The sequence below is a fragment of the Eucyclogobius newberryi genome, unplaced genomic scaffold (assembly GCF_026437365.1).
Source record: "Eucyclogobius newberryi isolate DKJ021-1_F unplaced genomic scaffold, fEucNew1.0.hap1 SCAF_11, whole genome shotgun sequence".
NCBI classification, from domain to species: Eukaryota; Metazoa; Chordata; class Actinopteri; order Gobiiformes; family Gobiidae; genus Eucyclogobius; species Eucyclogobius newberryi.
The window spans coordinates 10,931,647-10,950,312 of record NW_027315735.1 but is presented as its reverse complement, the minus strand read 5'-3'; the positions used below and the strand labels follow the sequence as shown (position 1 = coordinate 10,950,312).

The window sequence follows — 18,666 nt, the reverse complement described above, 5'->3', positions numbered from 1 at the left end:
CACTTCCTCCGGCAGCCGAGTTCGGGGCCCGGTGAGGGCTCCAGGCTCCAGGGGCTCCGACCCGGAGCCTCCGACCCGCAGAAGGTGCTCCCTGGCCGGGCAAAGTCTGGCCGTGTGCGGGGTGGATGATCCCTGCTCCGCCTCACGCGAGTTCGAGACCGGCTGGGTGCCCTTTTATCCATGAGGCACTGCACTGCCTCCGGCAGCCGAGTTCGGGGCCCGGTGAGGGCTCCAGGCTCCAGGGGCTCCGACCCGGAGCCTCCGACCCGCAGAAGGTGCTCCCTGGCCGGGCAAAGTCTGGCCGTGTGCGGGGTGGATGATCCCTGCTCCGCCTCACGCGAGTTCGAGACCGGCTGGGTGCCCTTTTATCCATGAGGCACTGCACTGCCTCCGGCAGCCGAGTTCGGTGCCCGGTGAGGGCTCCAGGCTCCAGGGGCTCCGACCCGGAGCCTCCGACCCGCAGAAGGTGCTCCCTGGCCGGGCAAAGTCTGGCCGTGTGCGGGGTGGATGATCCCTGCTCCGCCTCACGCGAGTTCGAGACCGGCTGGGTGCCCTTTTATCCATGAGGCACTGCACTGCCTCCGGCAGCCGAGTTCGGGGCCCGGTGAGGGCTCCAGGCTCCAGGGGCTCTGGTTAAATCCCGAGAGTAATGGCTTCTTCTGCTCAAGTGTGTGATGGGATTTTGTTTACTTTGCCAGTGCCCCATTTTTAAGCCTATGGCTTTTGATTTCTTTCTTTCGAGCGATCGATCAATCGATCGATCGATCTTTGCAAAGTAAATAAGTATTCAACTGCAGACTCTTGATTGACATTGCCATCCCTCTGAACTTTACAACTATGCGCTTGGGCCTCAAAACTACTCCTAGGTTTCGGATCCTGCCAACAACGTGGTTTATGTTGTTCCCGTACGGGCCCCTGCTGGCAGGCCATTTGGAGGAAGTAAAGAATCCCTGGTTGGTTTATGACCAGGGCCAAATTTAGAAAATATATTTCATGATAGCTAAACTCAAACGGAAGACATCACACAGCCTGCTAACTTCCATGCTCTCGACGCTTGGCGTGAGAACTGGCAGCAGTGGGATTTGAACCCACGCCTCCGAAGAGACTGGAGCCTTAATCCAGCGCCTTAGACCACTCGGCCACGCTACCTGTTGCACTGTTGAAAGCCTCATCAGCTTGACCGGTTCTAACCAAGCAGTGTATGTGATCTTTGCAACGTGGATCTGATGACGCTGCTTGTAAGAGACCACGATTGCCCTCAGAAGTACGAAACACATAATCACGGAAGTGGCTCGGTAAATCGACCAATAGAACCAGCAATTGTTTCCCATATGGTCTAGCGGTTAGGATTCCTGGTTTTCACCCAGGTGGCCCGGGTTCAACTCCCGGTATGGGAAAGTCTTTGTGGTAAGCTTCTTTTTTATTAATCCCTCATGAGGGTAATTTATTATCTGCGTTCGTTCGACCCGTCCTTCAGACCTTCAAAGTCCTTTCTCTAGCTCTCCCTCCTCTCTCTTTGTTTTTATTTGTCACTCTCCCTTCTTTTATTTGTTTTTTTTTTAAATACGGTATAGCGTAAAAAACACATACTTTGAAGACGTACAAATACAGTAGGTGGCGGTAAATGCACCTTTTCAGTTGGCGGCCACCCGCCATTAAAAGTAACACAACAACAAAGACTTCATGCGCAAACTCTGGAAGTGTAACTGAAATCCCGCCACTCTAAAATATAGGAAAAATTGCAACTTTGACCAAAATTCCGGAGAAAAATACACGCCGGAATACCAAAAGCAACAGCAAGAATCACACGAGGGGGGGGCGGACGGACCCCTGAATGATGCAAATCGGACAAGAAATGCGACCAGCGAAACTGTGCAAAAAAACACGTTTCTATAATGATTCTCAAACCATGTTCCGTGTGCATGGAACTTTAGATATCAATTACAGGTGCCGATTTGCGACACGGCACTGCAAGCATGTGAGTCTTTGCGATGGTTGTATAGTGGTAAGCATAGCTGCCTTCCAAGCAATTGACCTGGGTTCGATTCCCGGCCATCGCATGCTTTACTTTTGATTTATACTTGTGTATATGCAGTTTCATTCACAACTAAAGCTCTCAGAGGGCAATGGCCAAACTGTCAAACAGTTGAGTATTAGAGGCCAATGCAAATGACGTGCATTTGAACTAATCCTCTTGGCAGGTCGCATCATTGCGGAGTGACAGGTATGAAACAGCCCTAAAACATGAATGAGTGAATGCTGGTCACCCACTATAACAAGAATCAATAAAGTACATGACCCTGACGTGATTTGAACACGCAACCTTCTGATCTGGAGTCAGACGCGCTACCGTTGCGCCACAGAGTCAGCCCGAGTAGTCTGGTCCTATGGCGCTGTGTGTCGATGTAGAGGAAATGCTCAAATAAGCTCTATTTTCAAAATCAAAAAGGTTTTCTGGCAATTGTCAGTGAACAAAATTCCCAAACTACAAGCGTACTTCGGTGGTAAGGTGCAACATAGCATTTTAGCCTAAGTTCACGATGTTTATAACACATCAGATTATTCAGCAACGCCTTGACAGGGATGACTAATGAGGCCAAAGAGTTATTTTGGGGTCTCCCCACGTAGATTTAAATGCCGAGAGTAATGGCTTCTTCTGCTCAAGTGTGTGATGGGATTTTGTTTACTTTGCCAGTGCCCCATTTTTAAGCCTATGGCTTTTGATTTCTTTCTTTCGAGCGATCGATCAATCGATCGATCGATCTTTGCAAAGTAAATAAGTATTCAACTGCAGACTCTTGATTGACATTGCCATCCCTCTGAACTTTACAACTATGCGCTTGGGCCTCAAAACTACTCCTAGGTTTCGGATCCTGCCAACAACGTGGTTTATGTTGTTCCCGTACGGGCCCCTGCTGGCAGGCCATTTGGAGGAAGTAAAGAATCCCTGGTTGGTTTATGACCAGGGCCAAATTTAGAAAATATATTTCATGATAGCTAAACTCAAACGGAAGACATCACACAGCCTGCTAACTTCCTTGCTCTCGACGTTTGGCGTGAGAACTGGCAGCGGTGGGATTTGAACCCACGCCTCCGAAGACACTGGAGCCTTAATCCAGCGCCTTAGACCACTCGGCCACGCTACCTGTTGCACTGTTGAAAGCCTCATCAGCTTGACCGGTTCTAACCAAGCAGTGTATGTGATCTTTGCAACGTGGATCTGATGACGCTGCTTGTAAGAGACCACGATTGCCCTCAGAAGTACGAAACACATAATCACGGAAGTGGCTCGGTAAATCGACCAATAGAACCAGCAATTGTTTCCCATATGGTCTAGCGGTTAGGATTCCTGGTTTTCACCCAGGTGGCCCGGGTTCAACTCCCGGTATGGGAAAGTCTTTGTGGTAAGCTTCCTTTTTATTAATCCCTCATGAGGGTAATTTATTATCTGCGTTCGTTCGACCCGTCCTTCAGACCTTCAAAGTCCTTTCTCTATCTCTCCCTCCTCTCTCTTTGTTTTTATTTGTCACTCTCCCTTCTTTTATTTGTTTTTTTTTTTAAATACGGTATAGCGTAAAAAACACATACTTTGAAGACGTACAAATACAGTAGGTGGCGGTAAATGCACCTTTTCAGTTGGCGGCCACCCGCCATTAAAAGTAACACAACAACAAAGACTTCATGCGCAAACTCTGGAAGTGTAACTGAAATCCCGCCACTCTAAAATATAGGAAAAATTGCAACTTTGACCAAAAATCCGGAGAAAAATACACGCCGGAATACCAAAAGCAACAGCAAGAATCACACGAGGGGGGGGGGGGACGGACCCCTGAATGATGCAAATCGGACAAGAAATGCGACCAGCGAAACTGTGCAAAAAAACACGTTTCTATAATGATTCTCAAACCATGTTCCGTGTGCATGGAACTTTAGATATCAATTACAGGTGCCGATTTGCGACACGGCACTGCAAGCACGTGAGTCTTTGCGATGGTGGTATAGTGGTAAGCATAGCTGCCTTCCAAGCAATTGACCTGGGTTCGATTCCCGGCCATCGCATGCTTTACTTTTGATTTATACTTGTGTATATGCAGTTTCATTCACAACTAAAGCTCTCAGAGGGCAATGGCCAAACTGTCAAACAGTTGAGTATTAGAGGCCAATGCAAATGACGTGCATTTGAACTAATCCTCTTGGCAGGTCGCATTATTGCGGAGTGACAGGTATGAAACAGCCCTAAAACATGAATGAGTGAATGCTGGTCACCCACTATAACAAGAATCAATAAAGTACATGACCCTGACGTGATTTGAACACGCAACCTTCTGATCTGGAGTCAGACGCGCTACCGTTGCGCCACAGAGTCAGCCCGAGTAGTCTGGTCCTATGGCGCTGTGTGTCGATGTAGAGGAAATGCTCAAATAAGCTCTATTTTCAAAATCAAAAAGGTTTTCTGGCAATTGTCAGTGAACAAAATTCCCAAACTACAAGCGTACTTCGGTGGTAAGGTGCAACATAGCATTTTAGCCTAAGTTCACGATGTTTATAACACATCAGATTATTCAGCAACGCCTTGACAGGGATGACTAATGAGGCCAAAGAGTTATTTTGGGGTCTCCCCACGTAGATTTAAATGCCGAGAGTAATGGCTTCTTCTGCTCAAGTGTGTGATGGGATTTTGTTTACTTTGCCAGTGCCCCATTTTTAAGCCTATGGCTTTTGATTTCTTTCTTTCGAGCGATCGATCAATCGATCGATCGATCTTTGCAAAGTAAATAAGTATTCAACTGCAGACTCTTGATTGACATTGCCATCCCTCTGAACTTTACAACTATGCGCTTGGGCCTCAAAACTACTCCTAGGTTTCGGATCCTGCCAACAACGTGGTTTATGTTGTTCCCGTACGGGCCCCTGCTGGCAGGCCATTTGGAGGAAGTAAAGAATCCCTGGTTGGTTTATGACCAGGGCCAAATTTAGAAAATATATTTCATGATAGCTAAACTCAAACGGAAGACATCACACAGCCTGCTAACTTCCTTGCTCTCGACGCTTGGCGTGAGAACTGGCAGCGGTGGGATTTGAACCCACGCCTCCGAAGAGACTGGAGCCTTAATCCAGCGCCTTAGACCACTCGGCCACGCTACCTGTTGCACTGTTGAAAGCCTCATCAGCTTGACCGGTTCTAACCAAGCAGTGTATGTGATCTTTGCAACGTGGATCTGATGACGCTGCTTGTAAGAGACCACGATTGCCCTCAGAAGTACGAAACACATAATCACGGAAGTGGCTCGGTAAATCGACCAATAGAACCAGCAATTGTTTGGGCAAGTCTTTATGGTAAGCTTCCTTTTTATTAATCCCTCATGAGGGTAATTTATTATCTGCGTTCGTTCGACCCGTCCTTCAGACCTTCAAAGTCCTTTCTCTATCTCTCCCTCCTCTCTCTTTGTTTTTATTTGTCACTCTCCCTTTTATTTTTTATTTTTTTTTAAATACGATATAGCGTAAAAAACACATACTTTGAAGACGTACAAATACAGTAGGTGGCGGTAAATGCACCTTTTCAGTTGGCGGCCACCCGCCATTAAAAGTAACACAACAACAAAGACTTCATGCGCAAACTCTGGAAGTGTAACTGAAATCCCGCCACTCTAAAATATAGGAAAAATTGCAACTTTGACCAAAAATCCGGAGAAAAATACACGCCGGAATACCAAAAGCAACAGCAAGAATCACACGAGGGGGGGGGGGGGGGGGCGGACGGACCCCTGAATGATGCAAATCGGACAAGAAATGCGACCAGCGAAACTGTGCAAAAAAACACGTTTCTATGATAGTAATTATTCTCAAACCATGTTCCGTGTGCATGGAACTTTAGATATCAATTACAGGCGCCGATTTGCGACACGGCACTGCAAGTACATGTGTCCTTGCGATGGTGGTATAGTGGTAAGCATAGCTGCCTTCCAAGCTGTGGCCAGCCGTGGATAGTGGGCATAGAGCGCCAGCCAATCAGAATGAGCCTGTGTGCCATGTGCCACTGTGATGAAGGCCAACCAATCAGAATGCAGAGATTCGTGTTGTTCACAAATTCATCTCAAGAGACCGGAGTTCAATTCCTGCTGTGCCCAGAAGAAGAGGAACGTTTCAAAGGATCAAAACTTTAAATGTATAAAGTTTATAAGTTCAAACTTTAAATGTATAAAGTTTATGAGTTGGTGTGTCAGTTTGCACTTGTTAAAAGGTCAGATCATGAGAAGGACTCACATGCAGCTGCTGGGACTGATTTGCAATATTAATAAAATCACAAATTGATCACAAATAGTGATTTCTGCTTCACCTTAAGAGATTTACCACGTCACACCTTCTGCATAAATAAACTTGGAGTGGGTCAGAAACAGGGAGTTTAGTCCGCAGGGGTCAGAGGTCACACTATCACATCTCTAACGCTGCAGCACTGAACTGTACCACTATGTTCAGTTTATGTTCTGCAGAGAAATAAAACATTTACTCATATTGTTAATGATATGATATCTCAATCATTTAAAGAATATTGTTGTATTGCTATATTGGAAAGAAAACACAAAAAAAACATGTACTTTTAAGAATATTTATTGACAGGGAAAATACCAGAAATATTAAGTTTCATTTATTTAAACTTCAGACAGCATTCATTACTTTACAGTAGTATTTACAATAAATATACAGATATATACAGTCCAGGGAAGTATGTGTGGATGTGTGACTGTGAGGGCCTGCTTCAGCACCAGTTTGCAGAACCTGCACGTTCTCTCTGGGGCAGAACCTGCACATTCTCTCTGGGGCAGAACCTGCACGTTCTCTCTGGGGCAGAACCTGCACGTTCTCTCTGGGGCAGGACCTGCACGTTCTCCCTGGGGCAGGTGACTCCTCTCTCTTCCTCTTCTGTTGCTTCCTTTCCTCCACTCTCTGTCTTGTGGCCTCCAGCTCCCTCTGGAAGAACTCTGTGTCCACAAAGTCCTTAAAAGGTGGTGTTTCTTCAGGGCTGCTGCTGCTGCTCAGGGCATCCTGAGAAAGAGACGGTGATGGTCAGAGCTGTAGGAGACGAGGTGATGGTCGGAGCTGTAGGAGACGAGGTGATGGTCAGAGCTGTAGGAGGAGACGAGGTGATGGTCGGAGCTGTAGGAGGCGAGGTGATGGGCAGAGGAGGAGGCTTCACTGTGGGAGGTGTCGTGGTGACGGCAGGTGTCGTGGTGACGGCAGGTGTCGTGGTGATGACAGGCAGAGTTGTGGTGCTGCCAGAGTGTCTGTGTTTGCTCCAGCTTTTCCGGGCTGATGTTGAGTGAAGATGATGCATTTAATAATTTGATGTGATGATGATGTAATGATAAATATGTAGTTTTGTGGTCGGGTGTAGCGCGCTGTTGGCTGATTGGCTCAGGGCAGTGGAGGGGGAGGCGGCCTGTTGATGACGACTGCGGCTGAAGCTTCACTGGAGGAGGAACTACAGAACAAAACAGATGAATGTTTTAGTGATAAGCATTCACAACACTTGTGCACATGAAATACAAGACATGACACACATTTAGAACCACTGCACTGGCTGTGAAACTACAGTCAGCATGAAGCATTCATCTGTTCACTCTGTGATGGTTTGACTGAGACAGACACACATGGAGCATGAAGCATTCATCTGTTCACTCTGTGATCGTTTGACTGAGACAGACACAGACACACATGGAGCTCACTCACTTTGGGTTCTCTCTTCTCCAGGAGCATCAGATGCAGAATGTGTGGGACGAGCTGCATCTGAAACAACCAAAACACCACAATATAGGTTTATATTTGTTTAGATTATTCTATTGAAATGTCAGACCTGGAGCTGAAGTACTTCCAGACTCGGCCAGAACAAACCTCAGCTCCTGTGGAATTGGCACTGGAGGCTTAAGGGGCAGCACATTTGCAGCAGCTGAAGAGAGGAAAGAAATATATGATACGTTTGATCAACTTTGATCTTACAGTGAATAAGCAACAAGTAAAAGCTCTTACCGTCCTGTGGTTCCTCCAGAACAGTCTGTTTGGACTGTGCAGCTGCTGTAAGAGAAGAAGACGAATAATGAGTCATATTTAGCTGTTAGTAACAACGCACACTTACATTTGACCTGTTGTTTATATCATAAGTAAGTTTATATTGCTGTTTTATTTAGCAATGTTAGTGTGAATGAGCAGAAGAAGCTCTCACTCATTCATATTGAACACCAGATAATATGACTTACTCTCATCACAGATGCATGAATTCAGAGCAGGACCTGAACAGGGTCAGGAACAACTGAACTCATGCACAGGACAGAAAGTGTCCCAAAGTGTCTTTCATGGCAGGACATCTGTGTGTGAACTTCTGTAAACCTGAGGATGATGGAGCTCAGCAGCGACTGGTGCAGACACGGCTGGAATAAAAGACAAACCTTTTTAACACATGGTACATCCAAAATGGAGCTAAAGCGTTACAGACACATTACGCACATCCACGTGTTGATTGGACGGAGATGCTGAGCATTGTCCTCTCCAGCGCGTCCTCTTCAGCCACTGCTAAAGGAAAAGACATGAAATGAAACAGAAGTGACTGCTCCTCTACACGGTGTGACTCTGTGTGACTCCACACAAACCAAGAACACATGATTTATGTAGTTATACTCACCCAAGGGCTCACGAGGAGAGCTGGTGGGGACACGAGTGGGTGGGACAGAGGACGGGACAGAGGAGGGCAGGAGAGAGGAGGATAGGATAGTGGAGGACAGGGCAGAGGAGGACAGGACAGAGGAGGACAGGACAGAGGAGGACAGGATAGTGGAGGACAGGACAGAGGAGGATGGGGGAGAGGAGGACAGAGGAGGACAGGACAGAGGAGGACAGGACAGAGGAGTACGGGGCAGAGGAGGACAGGACAGTGGAGGACAGGGCAGAGGAGGACAGGACAGAGGAGGACAGGGCAGAGGACAGGACAGAGGAGTACGGGGCAGAGGAGGATGGGGCAGAGGAGGACAGGGGAGAGGAGGACAGGACAGAGGAAAGGACAGAGGACAGGAGAGACGAACAACATAATCAACATAATTGTTGAGTCATTCATATGCATTTTGGCTCTTGTTTACAGTCTGTTGCTAGGTAACAGTTGTGGCATGTCCTCCACATTAACATTAAGTGAAGGCATTTCCCCCATTGTGGGACAAACAAAGTCTCTCTTACTTGTGATGAATTGTTGATGCTACAACTACTTTTATGCACAATAAGAGACAACACAACACACAGATCACGTAATATTGCACCTTATATAAAACTGCACAACTGCAAACCTTTAAATGTAATAAAGTTTAACTTAACAGGGCTGAAAATCACACAAAACTGACAGAAAAGTCGCGTTAGTTGTTCAACAGACATGGAAGTAGCAGTGATTTTACGTGACTAAAAACACAGTTTCAAAAGTGCAAAACACAAGACGAACTTGACCTGAAAACGTCCTCAAATAGCCGTTATAAATGCCACAAAATACGAGTGTTCTGGGGCAGTAAAATGTCCAAAAGAAGGTGAAAACAGGAGCGCATATTTAGGTGTCCCGGTCGCACTGAATGAATGACGTCACTCTGCATTCAAAACATGGCGCGCTCTCGCCACAGCGCCGCCGCTGGCCAAAAGTATATTACATCCGTAGTGGTTTAGCACTACCATAGGAAATGAATGGGATTAGAGCGTGGTGCTAATAACGCCAAGGTCGTGGGTTCGATCCCCATGCTAGCCAGTTAAGTACATATAAGACATGAAAGATTTTGCTTGAGAAATAGTTTAAATATTACAAACCTGCCGATTTTCATTGGGCTGGATCGTTGTTAGGTAAAGCCAATCTTTAGTACTGATGGTACAAACGAAGCTAGACCTTCTACCTAAAAACCTGCTGCTTTTTTTTTGCCTAAACTGCTGGATTTATGTCAGGTATAATCCCACGTTTGTAGCTTTGTTATGTGTCAATTTAAGGAAATCTCTTTTCAGACTTAGAGGTCAGAACACTTATTGCAATCCCATTTGAACCGTACCTAAAGCGCCAAAAATGTGCAAAATTGCTCTTCCTTTTACATCCCTTAAGGTACCTTCAAGCCAACTCTTATATTATATGGTACCATGCGCAAATTTTGACATTTTATAAATGAGAGCATTGGCATGTTAGCTCAGTTGTTTAGAGCATGGTGCTAATAACGCCAAGGTCGTGGGTTCGATCCCCATACTAGCAAAATAAGTACATATAGGACATGAAGTATTTTGCTTGAGAAATAGTTTAAATATTACAAATGTGCCGATTTTCATTGGGCTGGATCGTTGTTAGGTAAAGCCGATCTTTGGTACTGAAGGAACAAACGAAGCAAGACCTTCTACCTAAAAACCTGCTGCTTTTTTTTGGCCTAAACTGCTGGATTTATGTCAGGTAAAACCCCACGTTTGTTGCTTTGTTATGTGTCAATTTAAGGAAATCTCTTTTCAGACTTAGAGGTCAGAACACTTATTGCAATCCCATTTGAACCGTACCTAAAGCGCCAAAAATGTGCAAAATAGCTCTTCCTTTTACATCCCTGAAGGTACCTTCAAGCAAATTCTAGTCTTATATAGTCACATGAGCACATTTTGACATTTTATAAATGACAGCATTGGCTTGTTAGCTCAGTTGGTTAGAGCGTGGTGCTGACAACGCCAAGGTAGTGGGTTCGATGCCCATACTAGCAAGTTCAGTATGTGAGGCAGCTGAAGGATTTTGCTTGAGAAATAGTTTAAATATTACAAACCTGCCGATTTTCATTGGGCTGGATCATTGTTAGGTAAAGCCGATCTTTAGTACTGATGGTACAAACGAAGCAAGACCTTCTACCTAAAAACCTGCTGCTTTTTTTTGCCTAAACTGCTGGATTTATGTCAGGTATAATCCCACGTTTGTAGCTTTGTTGTGTGTCAATTTAAGGAAATCTCTTTTCAGACTTAGAGGTCAGAACACTTATTGCAATCCCATTTGAACCGTACCTAAAGCGCCAAAAATGTGCATAATTGCTCTTCCTTTTACATCCCCAAATTCTAGTCTTATATAGTCACATGACCACATTGTGACATTTTACACATGAGAACCTTCGCTGTTTAGCTCATTTGGTTAAAGCGTGGTAGTAATAACGCCAAGGTCGTGGGTTTGATGCCCATACTAGCCAGTTCAGTATGTGTGGCAGGTGAAAGATTTTGCTTGAGAAATAGTTTAAATATTACAAACCTGCCGATTTTCATTGGGCTGGATCGTTGTTACGTAAAGCCGATCTTTACTACTGATGGTACAAACGAAGCTAGACCTTCTACCTAAAAACCTGCTGCTTTTTTTTTGCCCAAACTGCTGGATTTATGTCAGGTATAATCCCACGTTTGTAGCTTTGTTATGTGTCAATTTAAGGAAATCTCTTTTCAGACTTAGAGGTCAGAACACTTATTGCAATCCCATTTGAACCGTACCTAAAGCGCCAAAAATGTGCAAAATTGCTCTTCCTTTTACATCCCCAAATTCTAGTCTTATATAGTCACATGACCACATTGTGACATTTTACACGTGAGAACCTTCGCTGGTTAGCTCAGTTGGTTAGAGCGTGGTGCTAATAACGCCAAGGTCGTGGGTTTTATCCCCATACTAGCCAATTAAGTACATATAGGACATGAAGAATTTTGCTTGAGAAATAGTTTAAATATTACAAACGTGCCGATTTTCATTGGGCTGGATCGTTGTTAGGTAAAGCCGATCTTTGGTACTGAAGGTACAAACGAAGCAAGACCTACCTAAAAACCTGCTGCTTTTTTTTGGGCCTAAACTGCTGGATTTATGTCAGGTAAAACCCCACGTTTGTTGCTTTGTTATGTGTCAATTTAAGGAAATCTCTTTTCAGACTTAGAGGTCAGAAAACTTATTTCAATCCCATTTGAACCGTACCTAAAGCGCCAAAAATGTGCAAAATTGCTCTTCCTTTTACATCCCTGAAGGTACCTTCAAGCAAATTCTAGTCTTATATAGTCACATGACCAGATTTTGACATTTTACTCATGAAACCTTGGCTGGTTAGCTCAGTTGGTTAGAGCGTGGTGCTAATAACGCCATGGTCGTGGGTTAGATGCCCATTCTAGCCAGTTCAGTATATGTGGCGGGGGAAAGATTTTGCTTGAGAAAAAGTTTAAATATTACAAACGTGCCGATTTTCATTGGGCTGGATCGTTGTTAGGTAAAGCCGATCTTTGGTACTGAAGGTACAAACGAAGCAAGACCTACCTAAAAACCTGCTGCTTTTTTTTGGCCTAAACTGCTGGATTTATGTCAGGTTAAACCCCACGTTTGTTGCTTTGTTATGTGTCGATTTAAGGAAATCTCTTTTCAGACTTAGAGGTCAGAAAACTTATTTCGATCCCATTTGAACCGTACCTAAAGCGCCAAAAATGAGCAAAATTGCTCTTCCTTTTACATCCCTGAAGGTACCTTCAAGCCAACTCTTATATTATATGGTCCCATGCGCACATTTTGACATTTTACATGTGGAAAATGTGGCTGGTTAGCGTGGTACTAATAACACCAAGGTCGAGGGTTAGATCCCCATTCTAGCCAGTTGAGTACGTTTAGCACATGTAAAATATTGATTAAGAAAGAATTTAACTATTACAAACCTTTCAATTTTCATTGGGCTGGATCGTTGTTAGGTAAAGCCAATCTTTAGTACTGAAGGTACAAATGAAACAAGACCTTCTACTTAAAAACTGCTGCTTTTTTTGGCCTAAACTAGTGGATTTATGTCAGGTTAAACCCCACGTTTGTTGCTTTGTAATGTGTCAATTTAAGGAAATCTCTTTTCAGACTTAGAGGTCAGAACACTTATTGCAATCCCACTTGAACCGTACCTAAAGCGCCAAAAATCTGCAAAATTGCTCTTCCTTTTACATCCCTGAAGGTACCTTCAAGCAAATTCTAGTCTTATATAGTCACATGAGCACATTTTGACATTTTATAAATGAGAGCATTGGCTTGTTAGCTCAGTTGGTTAGAGCGTGGTGCTAATAACGCCAAGGTCGTGGGTTCGATCCCCATACTAGCCAACTAAGTACATTTAGGACATGAAAGATTTTGCTTGAGAAATGGTTTAAATATTACAAACGTGCCGATTTTCATTGGCCTGGATCGTTGTTACGTAAAGCCGATCTTTAGTACTGATGGTACAAACGAACCTAGACCTTCTACCTAAAAACCTGCTGCTTTTTTTTGCCTAAACTGCTGGATTTATGTCAGGTATAATCCCACGTTTGTAGCTTTGTTATGTGTCAATTTAAGGAAATCTCTTTTCAGACTTAGAGGTCAGAACACTTATTGCAATCCCATTTGAACCGTACCTAAAGCGCCAAAAATGTGCAAAATTGCTCTTCCTTTTACATCCCTGAAGGTACCTTCAAGCAAATTCTAGTCTTATATAGTCACATGACCAGATTTTGACATTTTACTCATGAAACCTTGGCTGGTTAGCTCAGTTGGTTAGAACGTGGTGCTAATAACGCCATGGTCGTGGGTTAGATGCCCATGCTAGCCAGTTCAGTATGTGTGGCGGGTGAAAGATTTTGCTTGAGAAATAGTTTAAATATTACAAACCTGCCGATTTTCATTGGGCTGGATCGTTGTTACGTAAAGCCGATCTTTACTACTGATGGTACAAACGAAGCTAGACCTTCTACCTAAAAACCTGCTGCTTTTTTTTTGCCCAAACTGCTGGATTTATGTCAGGTATAATCCCACGTTTGTAGCTTTGTTATGTGTCAATTTAAGGAAATCTCTTTTCAGACTTAGAGGTCAGAACACTTATTGCAATCCCATTTGAACCGTACCTAAAGCGCCAAAAATGTGCAAAATTGCTCTTCCTTTTACATCCCCAAATTCTAGTCTTATATAGTCACATGACCACATTGTGACATTTTACACGTGAGAACCTTCGCTGGTTAGCTCAGTTGGTTAGAGCGTGGTGCTAATAACGCCAAGGTCGTGGGTTTTATCCCCATACTAGCCAATTAAGTACATATAGGACATGAAGAATTTTGCTTGAGAAATAGTTTAAATATTACAAACGTGCCGATTTTCATTGGGCTGGATCGTTGTCAGGTAAAGCCGATCTTTGGTACTGAAGGTACAAACGAAGCAAGACCTACCTAAAAACCTGCTGCTTTTTTTTGGACCTAAACTGCTGGATTTATGTCAGGTAAAACCCCACGTTTGTTGCTTTGTTATGTGTCAATTTAAGGAAATCTCTTTTCAGACTTAGAGGTCAGAAAACTTATTTCGATCCCATTTGAACCGTACCTAAAGCGCCAAAATGAGCAACATTGCTCTTCCTTTTACATCCCTGAAGGTACCTTCAAGCCAACTCTTATCTTATATGGTCCCATGCGCACATTTTGACATTTTACATGTGGAAAATGTGGCTGGTTAGCGTGGTACTAATAACACCAAGGTCGAGGGTTAGATCCCCATTCTAGCCAGTTGAGTACGTTTAGCACATGTAAGATATTGATTAAGAAAGAATTTAACTATTACAAACCTTCCAATTTTCATTGGGCTGGATCGTTGTTAGGTAAAGCCGATCTTTGGTACTGAAGGTACAAACGAAGCAAGACCTACCTAAAAACCTGCCGCTTTTTTTTGGGCCTAAACTGCTGGATTTATGTCAGGTAAAACCCCACGTTTGTTGCTTTGTAATGTGTCAATTTAAGGAAATCTCTTTTCAGACTTAGAGGTCAGAGCACTTATTGCAATCCCATTTGAACCGTACCTAAAGCGCCAAAAATGTGCAAAATTGCTCTTCCTTTTACATCCCTGAAGGTACCTTTAAGCAAATTCTAGTCTTATATAGTCACATGACCACATTGTGACATTTTACACATGAGAACCTTCGCTGGTTAGCTCATTTGGTTAAAGCGTGGTTGTAATAACGCCAAGGTCGTGGGTTCGATGCCCATACTAGCCAGTTTAGTATGTGTGGCGGTTGAACAATTTTGCTTGAGAAATAGTATAACCCTTTAGGCGCCAGAGATTATGGATGAAATAAATGTATGAATAAAAAACTTCCTGAGATACAGAGAACTGAAGCCGGGGCACAGCTCTGGGTCGGCAGTGCCCCTGGAGGCCCGTAGAAGCTCCACACTCCAGTTGATTCTTGGATAAAAGGGCACCCAGCCGGTCTCGAACTCGCGTGAGGCGGAGCAGGGATCATCCACCGCGCACACGGCCAGACTTTGCCCGGCCAGGGAGCACCTTCTGCGGGTCGGAGGCTCCGGGTCGGAGCCCCTGGAGCCTGGAGCCCTCACCGGGCCCCGAACTCGGCTGCCGGAGGCAGTGCAGTGCCTCATGGATAAAAGGGCACCCAGCCGGTCTCGAACTCGCGTGAGGCGGAGCAGGGATCATCCACCCCGCACACGGCCAGACTTTGCCCGGCCAGGGAGCACCTTCTGCGGGTCGGAGGCTCCGGGTCGGAGCCCCTGGAGCCCTCACCGGGCCCCGAACTCGGCTGCCGGAGGCAGTGCAGTGCCTCATGGATAAAAGGGCACCCAGCCGGTCTCGAACTCGCGTGAGGCGGAGCAGGGATCATCCACCCCGCACACGGCCAGACTTTGCCCGGCCAGGGAGCACCTTCTGCGGGTCGGAGGCTCCGGGTCGGAGCCCCTGGAGCCCTCACCGGGCCCCGAACTCGGCTGCCGGAGGCAGTGCAGTGCCTCATGGATAAAAGGGCACCCAGCCGGTCTCGAACTCGCGTGAGGCGGAGCAGGGATCATCCACCCCGCACACGGCCAGACTTTGCCCGGCCAGGGAGCACCTTCTGCGGGTCGGAGGCTCCGGGTCGGAGCCCCTGGAGCCTGGAGCCCTCACCGGGCCCCGAACTCGGCTGCCGGAGGCAGTGCAGTGCCTCATGGATCTAAGGGCACCCAGCCGGTCTCGAACTCGCGTGAGGCGGAGCCGGGATCATCCACCCCGCACACGGCCAGACTTTGCCCGGCCAGGGAGCACCTTCTGCGGGTCGGAGGCTCCGGGTCGGAGCCCCTGGAGCCCTCACCGGGCCCCGAACTCGGCTGCCGGAGGCAGTGCAGTGCCTCATGGATAAAAGGGCACCCAGCCGGTCTCGAACTCGCGTGAGGCGGAGCAGGGATCATCCACCCCGCACACGGCCAGACTTTGCCCGGCCAGGGAGCACCTTCTGCGGGTCGGAGGCTCCGGGTCGGAGCCCCTGGAGCCTGGAGCCCTCACCGGGCCCCGAACTCGGCTGCCGGAGGCAGTGCAGTGCCTCATGGATAAAAGGGCACCCAGCCGGTCTCGAACTCGCGTGAGGCAGAGCAGGGATCATCCACCCCGCACACGGCCAGACTTTGCCCGGCCAGGGAGCACCTTCTGCGGGTCGGAGGCTCCGGGTCGGAGCCCCTGGAGCCTGGAGCCCTCACCGGGCCCCGAACTCGGCTGCCGGAGGCAGTGCAGTGCCTCATGGATAAAAGGGCACCCAGCCGGTCTCGAACTCGCGTGAGGCGGAGCCGGGATCATTCACCCCGCACACGGCCAGACTTTGCCCGGCCAGGGAGCACCTTCTGCGGGTCGGAGGCTCCGGGTCGGAGCCCCTGGAGCCTGGAGCCCTCACCGGGCCCCGAACTCGGCTGCCGGAGGCAGTGCAGTGCCTCATGGATAAAAGGGCACCCAGCCGGTCTCGAACTCGCGTGAGGCGGAGCAGGGATCATCCACCCCGCACACGGCCAGACTTTGCCCGGGGAAGGGCCACTCTGGCTGGGCATGGCCCCCACTGAGCACCCCCTGGAACCCCTGGAGCCCCCGGAGCACCTCCAGAGCCACCCCCAACTCTCCCCAGATTCTGCCCGGGGAAGGGCCACTCTGGCTGGGCATGGCCTCCGCCGAGCACCCCCTGGAACCCCCGGAGCCCCTCCAGAGCCACCCCCCACTCCTCCAGACTCACCCCGGGGAAGGGCCACTCTGGCTGGGCATGGCCCCCACTGAGCACCCCCTGGAACCCCTGGAACCCCCGGAGCCCCTCCAGAGCCACCCCCCACTCCTCCAGACTCACCCCGGGGGAGGGCCACTCTGGCTGGGCATGGCCTCCGCCGAGCACCCCCTGGAACCCCCGGAGCCCCTCCAGAGCCACCCCCCACTCCTCCAGACTCACCCCGGGGAAGGGCCACTCTGGCTGGGCATGGCCCCCACTGAGCACCCCCTGGAACCCCTGGAACCCCCGGAGCCCCTCCAGAGCCACCCCCCACTCCTCCAGACTCACCCCGGGGGAGGGCCATTCTGGCTGGGCATGGCCTCCGCCGAGCACCCCCTGGAACCCCCGGAGCCCCTCCAGAGCCACCCCCCACTCCTCCAGACTCACCCCGGGGAAGGGCCACTCTGGCTGGGCATGGCCTCCGCTGAGCACCCCCTGGAACCCCCGGAGCCCCTCCAGAGCCACCCCCCACTCCTCCAGACTCACCACGGGGAAGGGCCACTCTGGCTGGGCATGGCCCCCACTGAGCACCCCCTGGAACCCCTGGAGCCCCCGGAGCACCTCCAGAGCCACCCCCCACTCTCCCCAGATTCTGCCCGGGGAAGGGCCACTCTGGCTGGGCATGGCCTCCGCCGAGCACCCCCTGGAACGCCCGGAGCCCTTCCAGAGCCACCCCCCACTCCTCCAGACTCACCCCGGGGAAGGGCCACTCTGGCTGGGCATGGCCCCCACTGAGCACCCCCTGGAACCCCTGGAACCCCCGGAGCCCCTCCAGAGCCACCCCCCACTCCTCCAGACTCACCCCGGGGAAGGGCCACTCTGGCTGGGCATGGCCTCCGCCGAGCACCCCCTGGAACCCCCGGAGCCCTTCCAGAGCCACCCCCTACTCCTCCAGACTCACCCCGGGGAAGGGCCACTCTGGCTGGGCATGGCCCCCACTGAGCACCCCCTGGAACCCCTGGAACCCCCGGAGTCCCTCCAGAGCCACCCCCCACTCTCCCCAGACTCACCCCGGGGAAGGGACACTCTGGCAGGGCATGGCCTCCACTGAGCACCCCCTGGAGCCCCCGGAGCACCTCCAGAGCCACCCCCACTCTCCCCAGACTCACCCCGGGGAAGGGCCACTCTGGCTGGGCATGGCCTCCGCTGAGCACCCCCTGGAACCCCTGGAGCCCCCGGAGCACCTCCAGAGCCACCCCCCACTCTCCCCAGACTCTGCCCGGGGAAGGGCCACTCTGGCTGGGCATGGCCTCCACTGAGCACCCCCTGGAGCCCCCGGAGCACCTCCAGAGCCACCCCCCACTCTCCCCAGACTCTGCCCGGGGAAGGGCCACTCTGGCCGGGCATGGCCTCCGCTGAGCACCCCCTGGAACCCCTGGAACCCCCGGAGCCCCTCCAGAGCCACCCCCCACTCTCCCCAGACTCACCCCGGGGAGGGGACACTCTGGCTGGGCATGGCCTCCACTGAGCACCCCCTGGAGCCCCCGGAGCACCTTCAGAGCCACCCTCCACTCTCCCCAGACTCACCCCGGGGAAGGGCCACTCTGGCTGGGCATCGCCTCCGCTGAGCACCCCCTGGAACCCCTGGAGCCCCCGGAGCACCTCCAGAGCCACCCCC

General features: G+C 49.1%; 10 non-coding genes across 10 annotated transcripts; 5 read left to right on the top strand and 5 right to left on the bottom strand.

The window, feature by feature from the left end:
• Positions 1–1,067: 1,067 nt before the first annotated feature.
• Positions 1,068–1,149, bottom strand: trnal-aag (transfer RNA leucine (anticodon AAG)). Its single transcript has one exon. It is a non-coding gene; the product is annotated as a tRNA-Leu (tRNA).
• Positions 1,150–1,325: 176 nt separating this feature from the next.
• On the top strand, positions 1,326–1,397 carry trnae-uuc (transfer RNA glutamic acid (anticodon UUC)). The gene has a single exon. It is a non-coding gene; the product is annotated as a tRNA-Glu (tRNA).
• An 898-nt stretch (positions 1,398–2,295) lies between these two features.
• Positions 2,296–2,367, bottom strand: trnaw-cca (transfer RNA tryptophan (anticodon CCA)). The gene has a single exon. It is a non-coding gene; the product is annotated as a tRNA-Trp (tRNA).
• A 697-nt stretch (positions 2,368–3,064) lies between these two features.
• trnal-aag (transfer RNA leucine (anticodon AAG)) lies at positions 3,065–3,146 on the bottom strand. Its single transcript has one exon. It is a non-coding gene; the product is annotated as a tRNA-Leu (tRNA).
• A 176-nt stretch (positions 3,147–3,322) lies between these two features.
• trnae-uuc (transfer RNA glutamic acid (anticodon UUC)) lies at positions 3,323–3,394 on the top strand. The gene has a single exon. It is a non-coding gene; the product is annotated as a tRNA-Glu (tRNA).
• Positions 3,395–3,987: 593 nt separating this feature from the next.
• trnag-ucc (transfer RNA glycine (anticodon UCC)) lies at positions 3,988–4,059 on the top strand. The gene has a single exon. It is a non-coding gene; the product is annotated as a tRNA-Gly (tRNA).
• A 235-nt stretch (positions 4,060–4,294) lies between these two features.
• On the bottom strand, positions 4,295–4,366 carry trnaw-cca (transfer RNA tryptophan (anticodon CCA)). The gene has a single exon. It is a non-coding gene; the product is annotated as a tRNA-Trp (tRNA).
• Positions 4,367–5,063: 697 nt separating this feature from the next.
• trnal-aag (transfer RNA leucine (anticodon AAG)) lies at positions 5,064–5,145 on the bottom strand. The gene has a single exon. It is a non-coding gene; the product is annotated as a tRNA-Leu (tRNA).
• Positions 5,146–10,672: 5,527 nt separating this feature from the next.
• Positions 10,673–10,746, top strand: trnav-gac (transfer RNA valine (anticodon GAC)). Its single transcript has one exon. It is a non-coding gene; the product is annotated as a tRNA-Val (tRNA).
• Positions 10,747–13,051: 2,305 nt separating this feature from the next.
• trnai-aau (transfer RNA isoleucine (anticodon AAU)) lies at positions 13,052–13,125 on the top strand. The gene has a single exon. It is a non-coding gene; the product is annotated as a tRNA-Ile (tRNA).
• The last annotated feature ends 5,541 nt before the right edge of the window (positions 13,126–18,666 follow it).